At 37.0% G+C, this 15,407-nt stretch overlaps 1 protein-coding gene across 1 annotated transcript in view; it reads right to left on the reverse strand.

Moving 5' to 3' along the window:
• LOC134211133 (lachesin) overlaps positions 1-9,928 on the reverse strand; it is a 410,850-nt gene extending 400,922 nt beyond the window's left edge. Inside the window, exon 1 of the mRNA XM_062687766.1 lies at positions 8,988-9,928. The gene's annotated coding sequence lies outside the window, so the exon portion shown is untranslated. The remainder of the gene's footprint in view (positions 1-8,987) is intronic.
• Between the last annotated feature and the right edge of the window lie 5,479 nt (positions 9,929-15,407).

Raw genomic sequence — 15,407 nt, forward strand, 5'->3', positions numbered from 1 at the left:
TTCTTTTTTTTAATTTTGATGTTTATTTTTCAGGGTTTAACAGGGTTAATTAACGATTAACGGCGTTACGTTGAATGTTTTGAAAATAAACGTTAACGTCAATGAAAAGCGTTGATTCCATCGTTGATTTTCTCAAGAAGCGATGCATCGTCGGAAGCGTTGTCATAGCCAACGGTTTGATAAACAAGTGAAAAATTCGGAATGCAAAACCAAACCAAACTTGTACTTTGCCACTAAGAAGGTGCTCGTGGTACGGAAGTGAAACGGGTGGGTGCTGTCAACATCGACATAGCAAAAATAGTTCATTTATTAGCACGGATTGTAATTTTGTACATTACGTTAATATTGTGAGGCTGCTTTACTAAGGTTTCCGTTAATCAACGAGGTAATTAACGTAAAAAGTAAACGTTAATTAACGAATTTCGTTAACGTTAACGTTAACCAGGGCATTCAGCGAACCATCTAAGTTTGCGTTGAACGTTGAAATTAACGTCAACGATTCAACGTAACTTATATAACTTTGTAGTCAATAGTCCGCCGGCCAATTTTAAATAGTAAATGATAGGACAAAATTGCTATTCGAATGTAACTTGTTGCCAGAAAATTGGTTGAGAATTGGAACAAAAAAATGCTAGATTATCAACGAGCTTTTTATATAAATATAGAATTTTGTTGATAATTTCTGCGCCCAAAGTCTGTTCCATGCAAAGCTGCAGAAGCAGAAGCTTTAGTTAAATGCAACTTGTTGCGAGCAAATCCGTGAAGTCTAAGTGCAAGAAAAGTAGGTTAGACTTTTTTGCGCACGATTTTATGCAAACTAATATTTTGGCTTCTGGCCCCACCTTACGATTAAGGATTATTTCCAACAGAAAGCAATGAGACTGAATTCTGCGTCGAATACGGGGCTCGCTCGCTTGGTTTGTCGCCCGTCGTTCTATCCGGATAAAATATTTTTTGAAAATACTTGCTCACAGGAGAACATGAAAAAAAAACTACTCCACGATTTGGATCAATCCTAGGTCTTTATTCGTATGAGTGAGAATTCCGAAGCCTGGAGGTGAGACACGATTCTCTCTTCTCACCCAATCTTACAAAGTAAATCAAATTAGCACCGATGTTTCAAATTTAGAGAACTTAGCAATGTAAGTAAAACAGTATAGTGTATAAACACATCATAATTATTGGTATTGTTTTTCAAAAAAATTACAAAATTATAAAACAACTAATTCCGAAACAGATTTAACTCGAAGACCCAAATCTTTGTTTCCGATCAAAATAATTATTTTGCTCCCTAAAACAGATTTAAACATATTTTGGACAATCAAAATAATTCATAATATAATTATTTTACATTTAAGTTTTTCTAGAATTTTGTTTTCGTTTTTTTCTTTTTTCCATAGATTACAATAAAATCTTGGATTTATTATTAAAAAGTTTGATATATTAAAATTTTCCAAAGTTTTCCGCGTAACAAGTTAATCGTATATCTTAATCAGGGAATCAATTTTTCTTGGATGCGCTTGCGAAACAAGCGACAAAAGAGAACCAACGACAAAGCTTTGTTTTTGTCGGAGAGAATAATGACAAAGATACGATTTTTTTTTGTCAGCAACAAAAAAGAAGACAATTTTGTTGCTAACTTTTCATCCCGTTATTTTGCATTATCTCTAAAGCAAACAATTCTGCTTTTATGGAAATATTCGAGAATCTAACTATGATTACAAAATTATCATCGTATTCTCGGAAATATCAGAGCATGCAGGCCAAATGATTCTTGTCATATTGTGTTTGGGTTCTGACAAAGGCTTGTTGCGGAGTGTGTTTGTCAGTAACAAACTCTGTTGACGACAAAGGGAATAATGTTGGGCGTTGCTCGAATATTGATTCCCTGATCTTAATATATCTTAGGAGCATTTACATCTCTCACAACCATAACCTTTGTTAGTTGTGGAAAAATACTAAACTGAAGATATTTTGCTCTGTAAAATATTGCGAACAAAATCACGAAATATCATTTCTCAATGATTTGTGGATTTTTTAAATACAATTCCAAATGTTTCTTGAACATGTTAAAATATATATTTATCATCATGTTGTTTTCTTTCAAGTGATGTGCAATTGAAAATAACATGCAAGCTTGAACATTAGAAGATTAACTTAAAATTAAATAAGAAAATTATTTTGAGCTTTTTAGTGGAATGTTTTCACCTGTCATAAGACGAGTTTGAACAATCCCATTGAATTCCACCACTTAATTGTATCCTGACAGATACGTATTTCGACCTCAACAGTAAGGCCGTCTTCAGTGTCTTGTACTTGACTCGACTTAGTCGTATCTGTCAGGATACAATTAAGTGGTGGAATTCAATGGGATTGTTCAAACTCGTCTTATGACAGGTTAAAATTAAATACATTCACTCAAAAGTATAAAAATTTCGATATTCGATTCTACGCTTGCCTCATAACACAATATATTCTATTCTATATAATAAAAATGAAATGGTCTGTGTTCGTATCCGCATAGCTCGAAAATGGATGAATGGATTTTCTTCACTCCTTCAGCTGATATGTTCGTTTTGGTTTCCGACGGGTTTATATAGGTAATATTAGCAGTTCGCACAAATTCGTAGGTGGTACAAGCCAAGACTATTGTATGAGAGTAGTATCACTTTCATTCGTTACCACAGAGATTGATTTGGGACTAATCACTATCTCTTAGATGGAAGCAATGCACTCTCCAATAGTCGAGATCTGTCCTGGCCACGTCCTTGCGAATGCTGAGGAAGGGGAAGGATGGTTTGTTGGACACCTACTTAAGAAAGATGCAGAGAACTCTACGACATCTCATAGGTGCCACGGGAGGTTTTTTGGGATTTTGTGGAAGGTTATAACAGTAGGAATCGTTTTGGTATAAACGTGAAACACAGAAAGAACTAAGATAGAAATACAAAGTAGGAAAGGGACAAGCCTGGGATTGAACCCACGACCTCCTGCTTATAAGGCAGAAGCGATAGCCACTAGACCACCGAGCTCGTCTTATCTACCTAATATTTGTACATCTACTAAAATCAAATAATTCAGTTAGAATTTGACTGAGTATCAACTTTATTAAAACTTTGACGAGTGTTGAATATAAATTGACGTAAATTTATTTTTTCCCGGTACATGTCCTGAATATCCTAATTTTTATGTAACTAAACTGAACACGCGCAGTTTGAAGATTGTATGGAAATTACTGTAGGATTCGCCACATAAGTAAAAAACTGTTCCGTGTTGCGGCCCATTACCTATTCAAATGTAATCTACACGATGCGTCCATAGAATGCTTCCTAAGCCAGTGGCCAGTTGCTGTTGCGAAGCGATCTGACTTTTGTAAGCAAAGTTATTAACCCTTTTGTTACCGACAGGGTACCCGGGTACCTATCTCGTTTTCAAGTGGTTTTTTTTTAGGATTCTAAAAATCACAGGAAGTTGAAACTCCGTGACATCTTTAAACTTGGCAAAATTCAGATTTGGAAGTATCAAAATGAAAATCCAATAAGGTGGGGGGGAGCTTAGCTGCCGTAATCTGGAAAAGTGACGTAACAGCCATTTTTCAACATGCATGTTTTCCATTTTTCTATTAAAGAGCACGATGAGTAGTACTCGTTAACACCATTTTTGGAAAATGGCGTATACGTCACTTTTTCAGATTACGGCAGTTAGGGAGGGGCTTCAGAATATTTTTACCCCGTAACGTACCGACAGGGTACCCGGATGCCCACGTTTTTGGCATGATCATGATTTCGTCAGTTTTCAACAGATTTGGACGATTCCGGATTAAGAAATTCATCCTCTATCCGATTCATGTCACATAGGACCGATCCGGATTACCTGGTTACCGGACTTCCGGATTTGCTAGACCATGTTTCAAAAATGGAGAAGATTATCTTATTAGAATCCAAATGATGATTTCTTGTATCATGAGCTACCAGTTTCGTAGAAAAATCGAGGATTATGACTTCACAACGTATTAGGACCACCTGCTCATTTGTACTCGGAACGAACATCCCGGAATAGGTTCCCGTGGGCCCTATAGTGGCCGCCAATTCATTCTGAAGAAACCCTGGCAATATGGGTTTCAACATTCTTGGAATTGTCCCGGAAACATGATTTCCATGTAGTTGAGACCATAGGATGGATATCAACCGGAACGGTCATTCTGGAATAGGTTCCCGTGGGCCCTATAGTGGCCACAAATTCATTTAGAAGAAACCCTGGAAATATTGGTATCAACATTCTTGAAATTGTTTCGGAAGCATGTTATTCATATAGTTAAGATCATAAGATGGATACGAACTGGAACGATCAGGATGGATCGGTTAGGATGGATATCAACCGGAACGGTCATCCTGCAACAGGTATCCGGAGGGCCCATAGGGGCCACAAACTCATTCAGAATAAGCCCTGGCAATTTGGATATCACATTTCTTGGAATTGTTACGGAAACATGTTTTCCATGTAGTTGATACCACAGGATGAATATCAACCGGAACAGTAATCCTGGAACAAGTTCCCGATTGCCTTTTGTGGCCACAAACTCATTTAGAAGACACCCTGGCATCAAAATTCTTGGAATTGTTTCGGAAACATGTTTTTCCAAGAAGATGGGACTGATGCTGGGTCATTAGGCCAAATGGGTATTAGGTCGAATGACAAGTGAGGAGTGAATAGTGAGAAGTGAGCAGTGAGAAGTGAAAAGTAAAAAGTAGAAAGAGAAAAGTGAAAAGTGAAATGAAAGAAATGAAAAGAGAGAAAAGAGAAGTGAAAAGTGACACAGTGTTGACCCGATTTTATCACTATTTTATCACATTTTCAACCCGATTTTATCACGTCCCGTTTTTAAGCATATGCGGTATTTAGAAATAATTCGTTTCAGGTGGTTTGAAACGAAATTCCACGGAATTTCACGGAATTTGAGCATGGCGAAATCTGATTTCTTGATTTCGTTTCGTAAAATTACAAAAAAATCGCTGGAAAAAACTAGCTTTTAACCAAATTTAATGAAATTCCGCGGAATTTCGAAACAAATTTAAACTTTACCATAATGCCTCATACGATCGTGTATTATCAAAAATTTTGGCTGCGGTTCTAGAATGAATAAAAACTTAATGTTATATAATTTTTTCTATTAACGCATACTACATAATCCCATTCTGAGTCGACAAATACGTATTAAGTTTTCTTCTATAAAACGTCTTCAGTGTTTTGTTAGAAATGTCTAACAGAAAACGAAAAGTATCTTTAACTATTCTATCCTATTTTTTCAAAAGTGATCCGAGTCAATATTTGAGACGGCTCCGAGTGTAAATGCAATCAAATATGATTCAGATCAGTATGACTTTGTCAAAGAGGTAAAGCCGTGGCGCGGATTTCTGGGGCTCTTGTGAAGCCTTTTGAGTACCACTTAAGTAGATATTAAGAAAGCCCTAAGGAAAACAAAATGCAACATTTTACGTGCAAACAACAAATTGAATCTTACCCAAGGTAAGAATAAAAAGGTATACTTATTTCACCAATATTCGGCAGATCATTAGAATGTACATACAGCCTTCAAAATTAAATTTAAATTTTGTGATAGTTTTTGAGTATTTACACAATATCGATCGTGTTGCTGCTAGTGACGCTCGTGCGGGAAACGCTTAGCCCGGGAAAACGCAATTCTGCGGGAGAATACGAAGTGAAAAAATGTCTGCTTCGAAGAGCATCAAATTATTTAGTGCAGAATCGATTGTGCTGTAGGAGCTCATTAAACGAAGCACATTGATTTTGCGTTAGATTGATTTGAAACATGATTTCGTCTTCGAGTTCTAAAAATAACTTCGTTTTCAATAATTATTTAGTCGCTTACCAAGGCGGCTTCACTTGAGTTACCTTTTCAACTAATCAACGATTTCTTTCCGTGGCGCTCGCGGAGAGGCAGAGCATTCCTCGGTCTCTTATAACAATGAGTGTCAAACTAATTTTTCTCTCCTTATAGCAGGTCGTCAAGTTGATTGTATAGATATAGAAGCCTGTGTATCACCAAACCACCTATAAGAAGTCGAATTTGGAAGTAAATGATAGCCTTTTGCAGATTTTTTTTTGTATCAGGAAAGAAACATTATTTCTTTATACCTGGCCAACTGCTGCCGCAAAAACTTTGTGTTCACATTTGTGAAATACAATCTGAGATACATATCTTTGTCATTTTAGAAAGATGCAGAGGATTTTTTTAGTGAGCAAATGCTATTTTTCTTCTTCTTCTTCTTCTTCTTCTTCTTCTTTTTCTACTTCTTCTTCTTCTTCTTCTTCTTCAATGGCTCTACATTTCAACTGGAACTTGGCCTGCTTCTCAACTTAGTATTCTATTAGCATTTCCTCTGTTATTAATTGAATGCTTTTGTATGGGCGCCATTGCATGAGTATGTATACTGTGTTGCAAGTACAATGGATACACTATGCCCAGGGTTTTCAACTCAAAAACATCCTAGACCGGATCAAGAATAGAACTCGCCATCTCCGGATTGGCAATCCTATGCCTTTACTCACAAGGCTACTGGAGACTCCCACCAGATATAAAAATAAAATCTATGCATTCATTTTCTAGTTTTGAGTTAGCTCAATACCATAAAACTACGCTGATTAGACAATATGAAGTATGCTTCAGAATAATTACATAATTCAAGCTCTATCTGGTAAAAGGGCGAATGTCGCAAGAGAGGATTCTCTTCGTCGACTTCCCCTCTTTTAAATAAAAGTGACAAGCAGAGGATTACATCGCGATTTATCACATCAGAATGTAAGTTTTTATTGTTTTCTTTCGTTTTGAGGGCAAAAACCTCAACGAAATCATCTGCTTGTCGCTTTAATTTAAAAGAGGGGAAGTCGGCGAAGAGAATTCTCTCTTGCGACATTCGCCCTTATTCCAGATAGAGCTTGAATTGTTAAGGTTTTTTAACAGAATTTGAATCCAAAGACAAAAACATCCCACAATTTCTATATTTTGTATATTCTTACTGATATAAAACTTAACTAATATAAAATTGATCAGATTCGATAGATACACTCCACGATGAATTCATTTGAAATTGGCACAAATGCTGGTGTATTACCTTATTACCAATGGTATGTAAACGGGAATGCAGCAATTTATCACTTACTGCTTCTTCTGGCACTATAACTTTGCGACCAAATCAGTCATTCGGCTTCGAAAAAATGAAATCAAAATTGCGTACATAATGTGAAACCAATTCAATGAAAAATCCGCGGAAAAATAAAATAAATTTCGTTTCGTAAAATTTCGAATTAAATGGACCTTGATTTCGTATCGTTTCGAAGTCTCGAAAGTAAATCTATACAGTGTTGACCCGATTTTGTCACTCCCCGATTTTGTCTACCCCCGATTTTATCACGTTTTCGACCCGATTTTATCACGTCCCGATTTTGTCACCCCAAAAAATTTTGTCATTCTTTTTATTTTCGTAAATAATACCAAAAACAACATTGATTTTCATGAAATAACTTTCACCGCCTTTAGTTTATTACGAACGACTTCTGAGTACCTGGGAAATATTCTGTAAGCAATTTCGACAAGAAATAACGGGTACCATTCACGCATTTGGCCTTTCCAAGGCATAAAATGATTCATATTTGTGGAATGAATTAAAAAAAAAGAATTTTTTTTTTCAATTTTGTCACATACCCTGTTTTATCACCTCAAAATTCGCCAGGGGGGTGATAAAATCGGGATATTACTGTATTTCGTTTCGTTTCGTTCCGAATCAACATTTAAAATTTCGTTTCGTTTCGTTTCGTTTGGAAAAGTGTGTTATCGCATACCCTTAACTTAACTACGTTACAGGACCATCTTATGATTTAATCCCGGAACGGTTATTCTGGAAACAGGTTCCCGTGGAGCCTATAGTGGCCACAAACTCATTTTGAAGAAACCCTGGCAGTATGGGTATCAAAATTCATGAAATTGTTTCGGAAGCATGATCTGATACGTAATTGGACCATAGGATGGTTTGACAATGGATGGGTATCAAAATTCATGAAATTGTTTCGGAAGCATGATCTTTTGGGATATTTGGCTAAGGATGGTTTGACCGGACCGGCCATTTAGAAAAAAAATCTGGATATCTTTTTTTCCGTTATTTCTTATCAATAAGACTTAAAAAATTCTTGACAGGTATTCTAGTCTTATTGATAAGAAATAACGGAAAGAGAAGTTAGCCAGAGTTTTTTTTCTGAATGCAGGGCCCCACGGAAACTTGTTTGAGAATGACCGGTCCGTTGTCAAACTATCCTTAGCCTAATAACCCAAAAGATCATGTTTCCGAAACAATTTATAATGGCTTATAACGGTCTTCGTAGATGGGTGGTAGACGTAACACAAATTTAAATTTCAGAGATTTAAATTCGGTAAATACTTTTTTTATGAAAAGATGCCCCGCAGTTTTGTTTCGCCGAAACGTCAATGGACGAAATCTTATTCTTTCTCAGTACTCGTTTTGTATTTGTCGTAGCTTCTTCTAACATCATCATAATTTTGATCACATAATTTCTTCAAACAAAACGCTGATGGATGAAAAGATGTGCAGTAATATTCAAGCCGCATTTGAAAGAGCAAAATACATTTGTTGTATTGTCTAGCGCTGAAAATCATCCATCTTTTCTGATGTTATAGTAGTTGCAAATGTTTGGGAATGAAATATTCACTCCAAATATAATTGATCAGCTTATGGTTTGTACTTTCAATATTAATATACATATGTACATCCTTTAATTATGTATATGATTTGAGGTAAAATTGATTCTGCTATTTATTTGACTTGATTTACAGCATTTTTAGGTATATTAAAATAAGTACAAGCACCTTGCACCATTACTTCAGCAAAATAGTAAAATTTTAATAGAACAATTGTCCTCATTTTTTAGAGCTATACTTAAATGTTATATCTCACCTTTAATATTATGATGCACTGGAGATGTGCCGCATAAAACTTTTATCGGCTCTCATGCAATCCATTGATTGCTGGCCTCAACCCCGTTCTAACAATCTGCGCTGGAAGGTTCACTCTAGAACAAAAAGCAAACAGCTACCGATTGCACTATTCCCGTGATGTCGAAACTATGTACACGTAAACACTCATAAAACACCTCTTTCACATCCGGGCGTAGGGCTTCGTTGAGTACAGTGCCTGAACTTTTTGTTTTGCACTAGTTCAAAAGCATCATAATCATCTCCACTATTGCGCCGAAAAAGCAATCATCAGCGTCGTCATCATCGTCATCTCCACGGCACCGACCCCTAATGCTTCTCTCAGAAAGATTTTGACTTACGCGGAAACTCCCTACTCGTCACTGCGTTTGAAAACTCCAATGCACTAACGGAAAATCATTCCCCATACACAAGGATCACCATCATCGTCATCATCTCCTGCCGTCAGTCTAACCGCTCAAAACAATAACAAAAATGGGAAAAACTTTCCCGGCGCTCGTTGAACAATCCTTTCTGATTCGATGCGATGAGGTGCTTTGCTGCACAGCACAGTTTGAATCCCGTCCGTCCCACCGAAAACACTCGCAAACTCTATCAATGGCACAAATGCATCCGAGACCGAATTTGGCACCAACAGGCGGCAGCAGATTCTCTACTCCCAGGACGTTCTGTCCATGTGTCAATCACCAGCGTCAACGAGGGAGCCACATTTGCACCCACAACGAACTGCTGCACCGTAAACCGCTCAGGAATGCACTTTATCACGGGACCGACAGTTTGCTGTTAAAGCGCGACTCGCTGGGACCTCCCCAAAATCATACCCGATCCCGACGGCAAGCAACGAGAGACTGACTAATCGTTGATTCGCAGGAATCCACCAACGGTGCCAGGCAGGATATAAACATCCCGAACTATCGGCATTTGGAGGCACTCGTCAGATGTTTGATACTCTTCTGTATTACGTGCACCATGCGACCGCGAAGTCGAGTGCAATCGTCGGGCTCTCGCTGACAGTTTCACTGGTCGGTTGGCAGTTCGACCACCGAACTGAACTCCGACAGGACCGACACGCTTTCGAACTCACAGCATCCATGGCGCATGCGTAGATTATGTATGGGAGAGCCGAACGGGATGAACACCAGCGATGTCGAATGACAGGGAAGGAATGAGTTACTTGGCGGATTCTTAACGGTACGATACAAATGGAACCGACGGTATTAAGTTATTAAGGTCAGGGTTGCATACACTTATCGGCGAAAGTGGCAGCGGGTCGCACTATCCTGCGGTTTAACCGTGAACAAATGGGATCTACCCAAAGAAGCTGACCGTTATATGTGACTACAAGAGTGGTCGGTCATTTGAATTCAAGTGAACATGACGGTACATGCAGATACACCGTTTTTTAAATAGCTATATCGAGATGTGCGTATGAAATTAATTAACACATTTTACACATTTCTTTCACCTTTTACCTTCCAAACTCTGAATCAATCAAGAACCTAACTGGGATTAGCTTTTCTTAAATCATCAGTATCGTAATGTTGGCTAAGAAGATACAAAATAACCCCCTTTTTGCTGCCATACTTTGTTCATGGTGTACATTATCGCAATCCATTGATATTATGGTTCCGCTTACTCTTAGGTGCCAGTTAGCAAGAAGTGCGACCAAGAGTGCGACTCCCTTTCCTCGGGATAATGAAACTATGTGTACTATTGTTATACAAATGTTACCCTTGAGGTTTCCATCCACATCCGTATTGGTGAAGAACCTATTTACAAAATATGTATTTGTTTGCTGTTAGAACTGTCAGTTCTGCTAGTTTGCTAATAGAAAATAAAAAACAAATCCGTGGGTACACCAAGACAAAGATCACTAATTTAAACTAAACGCATGGTTTTGTTCGACATGCATCAAGTGAAAATGATTTTTTTTCATCTGATTCAGTGTGCAGCACGTAAAAACGACTATGTGATAGTGTCTATCTTATTGAGACACCGATAAATTCCAGCAACTCTAAAACAATTGAACAAATGATTGTGAAGGCAGTTCACGAGAATCTTGATTGTGTTTTTTTTTAATTTTTGTTCCTGTAGCTGCAAATCCCATTGTTTTTTTATGGGACTCGCAACTATTGGAGAAAAAGATAAGGTAATTTAGTGATACTTTAAACGATTCTGAAGGATTCTCGAATCTGTTTCCTTTTATTTCGAATAAAGAGAGGTCAACAAATTGATAGACAATATGGTTTGCTGCGGTGAATACGTAGATTTTGTCAAAATAATACTACTGTTGGGGCCTTCCTTACCCGGGCAGAAGCACTGAACAGCATAACAAAACATTATATGGACTTGATTGATATAAGAGATAAAAGAACAGGCAACAATATCAAAAATTTGCACCGAAATATCATTTAAATATCAAAATATGCTATGGATAAGAACAAGCCAATAGCACTTGATATTGATCACTTCTTACAAATAACATAACTTGATTTCCTCATGATATTTCAGTGCAAAATATTGATATTTTCGCCTGATATTTTATCTCTTATATCAATCATGTCCATATCTCATTTTGCTATCTTATCTAGGTTTGATATTATTGAGCTATTTTCGTCTGCTCGGTTAGTCGTGCGGTAAGATGCTGAGGGTGGCTGTCCGGTCTAGGAAATGTTCGGGTTGGAAATTTTCTCAATTTCCCTGGACATAAAAGTATTATCGTGTTAGCCTCATGATATACAAATGTAAAAATGGTAACTTGGCTTAGAAACCTTGCAGTTAACCCTTTATAAGGCAGTGACAACTATATTGCCACCAACAAATTATATGTTTTTTCTATTTATCAACAAAATCTCTACTTATTAATTCCCATGTAGTGGCTTTATTTGCTTCCTAGTAACACCCCAGATGAAATTTAAGCCATAAAAAAATTGAAATGTCTATTTGAGAACGGTTTTTGCCTTTCTCGTATACTAAGTATACGGTAAAGGCTATATGATCGCTCCAAAAACAAACTTTTTATAGAAGGCCCGGAGACCCATAGTGTTATATACCAATCGACTCAGTTCGACGAATCGAGGTGATGTCTGTGTGTGTGTGTGTGTGTGTGTGTATGTGTGTGTGTATGTGTGTGTGTGTGTGCGCAAAACTACTCAAAAAATGTCACTCATTTTTCGGGCACTTATCCTCAACCGATTTGCTCGCAACAAGTTGCATTCGACGCAGAATCCTGTCCCATTGTTTCCTATTTGAAATTGGTCAGATCGGACTATGGGATCAGAAGTTATGGCCAAAATACAAATTCATACGAAAAAATCGCGTAAAAAATGTCACTTATTTTTCGGGCACTTATCCTTAACTGATTTGCTTGCAACAAGTTGCATTCGACGCAGAATCCTGTCCCATTGTTTCCTATTTGAAATTGGTCAGATCGGACTATGGAATCAGAAGTTATGGCCAAAATACAAATTCATACGAAAAAATCGTGTAAAAAATGTCACTCATTTTTCGGGCACTTATCCTCAACCGATTTACTCGCAACAAGTTGCATTCGACGCAAAATCCTGTCCCATTGTTTCCTATTTGAAATTGGTCAGATCGGACTATGGGATCAGAAGTTATGGCCAAAATACAAATTCATACGAAAAAATCGCGTAAGAAATGTCACTCATTTTCGGGCACTTATCCTCAACCGATTTGCTCGCAACAAGTTGCATTCGACGCAGAATCCTGTCCCATTGTTTCCTATTTGAAATTGGTCAGATCGGACTATGGGATCAGAAGTTATGGACAAAATACAAATTCATACGAAAAAATGTCACTTATTTTTCGGGCACTTGTCCTTGACTGATTTGCTTGCAACAAGTTGCATTCGACGCAGAATCCTGTCCCATTGTTTCCTATTTGAAATTGGTCAGATCGGACTATGGGATCAGAAGTTATGGCCAAAATACAAATTCATACGAAAAAATCGTGTAAAAAATGTCACTCATTTTTCGGGCACTTATCCTCAACCGATTTACTCGCAACAAGTTGCATTCGACGCAGAATCCTGTCCCATTGTTTCGTATATGAAATTGGTCAGATCGGACTATGGGATCAGAAGTTACGGCCAAAATATAAATTCAAACGAAAAAACCGCGTAAAAAATGTCACTCATGTTTCGGGCACTTATCCTTAACCGATTTGCTTGTACCAAGTTGCATTCGACGCAGAATCCTGTCCCATTGTTTCCTATTTTAAATTGGTCAGATCGGACTATGGGATCAGAAGTTATGGCCAAAATACAAATTCATACGAAAAAATCGCGTAAAAAATGTCACTCATTTTTCGGGAACTTATTCTCAACCGATTTGCTCGCAACAAGTTGCATTCGACGCAGAATCCTGTCCCATTGTTTCCTATTTGAAATTGGTCAGATCGGACTATGGGATCGGAAGTTATGGCCAAAATACAAATTCATACGTAAAAATCGCGTAAAAAATGTCACTCATTTTTCAGGAACTTATCCTCAACCGATTTGCTCGCAACAAGTTGCATTCGATGCAGAATCCTGTCCCATTGTTTCCTATACGAAATTGGCCAGATCGAACTATGGGATCGAAAGTTATGGCCAAAATACAAATTCATACGAAAAAATCGCGTAAAAAATGTCACTCATTTTCCGGGCACTTATCTCAATCGATTTGCTCACAGCAAGTTGCATTCGACGTAGAATCCTGTCCCGTTGTTTCCTATTGAAAATTGGCCATATCGGACTATGGGCTTAGATGTTATGGTCAAATTACTATTTATTGTGAAAAAGAGTTCAAAAAAGTCTAGCTCACTTTCTTAGCATTTAGACTTCATCTATTCCCCAAGCAACACAATTTCAACAAATCTGGTTGCAGTAACCATATTGTGACTGAATCCGGTCATATATAAGTTACTGTGATTGATGTGCAATATGTGTGCTTCTCAGGTCTTTTGCAACAGATTGCATTTTACGCAGAATCTTGTCCCATTGTTTCCTATAGAAACTTGGCCGGATCGTACAATTGGGTCAAAAGTTATGGCGAAAATACTAATTTTAAAACTACTAAATAAAATGCCATTTTTTGCTCTTATGCTCATCCGATTTGTTTGCAACAAATTACGTTTGGCGAGAATTTTTTTCATGCATATAAACAAATATGAAAAATAAGACCAATCCACATATTGGAGTTATTTTAGATTTTTCCAAACCTTTTGAACGAACGAGAAAGGCACCATCACCGCTAGGTGGATTAATCTGGGTTTTTTACGAACAAATCGTAAATTTCGAGTGGAAGAAGGATTTTCAGTTATAATTCGTTAAAAAGACGACAAACATATATTTTTTCCCGTTGGTATTAATTATTTTGAATCTCCTGTGTTAGATTATTACGTTATTAGCGTGACAAAAGCTTTACCTTTCTGTATATTTGGTTTTTGGTTTTTTGACGAAATTGTGTTTTTCTCCCAAGGGTCCCCCCTTGTGAACAAAAGCGTAAAAAAATTTTTTTTCGCTTATAATGCGTTTTCCGACTAGGACTCTTCACCAAAAAAAAGTAACGTGCCTTGATTTGACTGGTTTTACGTAAAACCTAATTTTTAAAAATCTTTTATTAATTTTTCTGTTACCTGTTTTCCCGCTTGCCGGGCAGTGTTTTAGACGTAACATCATGGGTTAATATTTGCAGCATTTTTTTTTCTGATACTTTAATAAGTTTTATAAGTTATATATTTTTCATTGCGTTTTGACTGCATTACCTCCCGGGTAGAAACCGTGATATCGATAACAAAACATGCTATTAACTTGTTTGAAATAAGAGTAAAAATAACTAGCGAAAATAACAAAAAATTGCACCGAAATATCATAAAAATATCGTGTTTTGATATTAACAAGAACAAACTAATAGCTCAAGATATTGATAAGTTCTTGTTAAACCTGATATTTTTATGATATTTCGGTGCATTTTTTTGTTATTTTCGCTTGTTATTTTTACTCTTAGTTTAAACAAGTTAATATCATATTTTGTTATCAATATCACGTTTTACTGTTGATGAGCCATTATCGTCTACCCGGGCTGTCAATTCTCATTGTTTGCGTTTCACTATTCACAATCTAAGTTTTTTTTACCTATTTGGCCAAACGGCATTAAGCCAAATTATCCGTTCGGCCAAACGGTATTCGGCTATATGAATATCGAATGAGGGAGATTTTGACTAAAGGGAACGCAGTATGCTACATTACAGTTCTTTGAATTTCACTGAGTTAGGGAAAATATTGATAAGAAAATTATTTTAGTGGAATGTACTTGTCATAAGAAGTTCGTACAATTCCATTCAATTTCACCACTTGATGATTGTACCTTGACAGAAA

The sequence above is a fragment of the Armigeres subalbatus genome, chromosome 2 (genome assembly GCF_024139115.2).
Source record: "Armigeres subalbatus isolate Guangzhou_Male chromosome 2, GZ_Asu_2, whole genome shotgun sequence".
NCBI classification, from domain to species: domain Eukaryota; kingdom Metazoa; phylum Arthropoda; class Insecta; order Diptera; family Culicidae; genus Armigeres; species Armigeres subalbatus.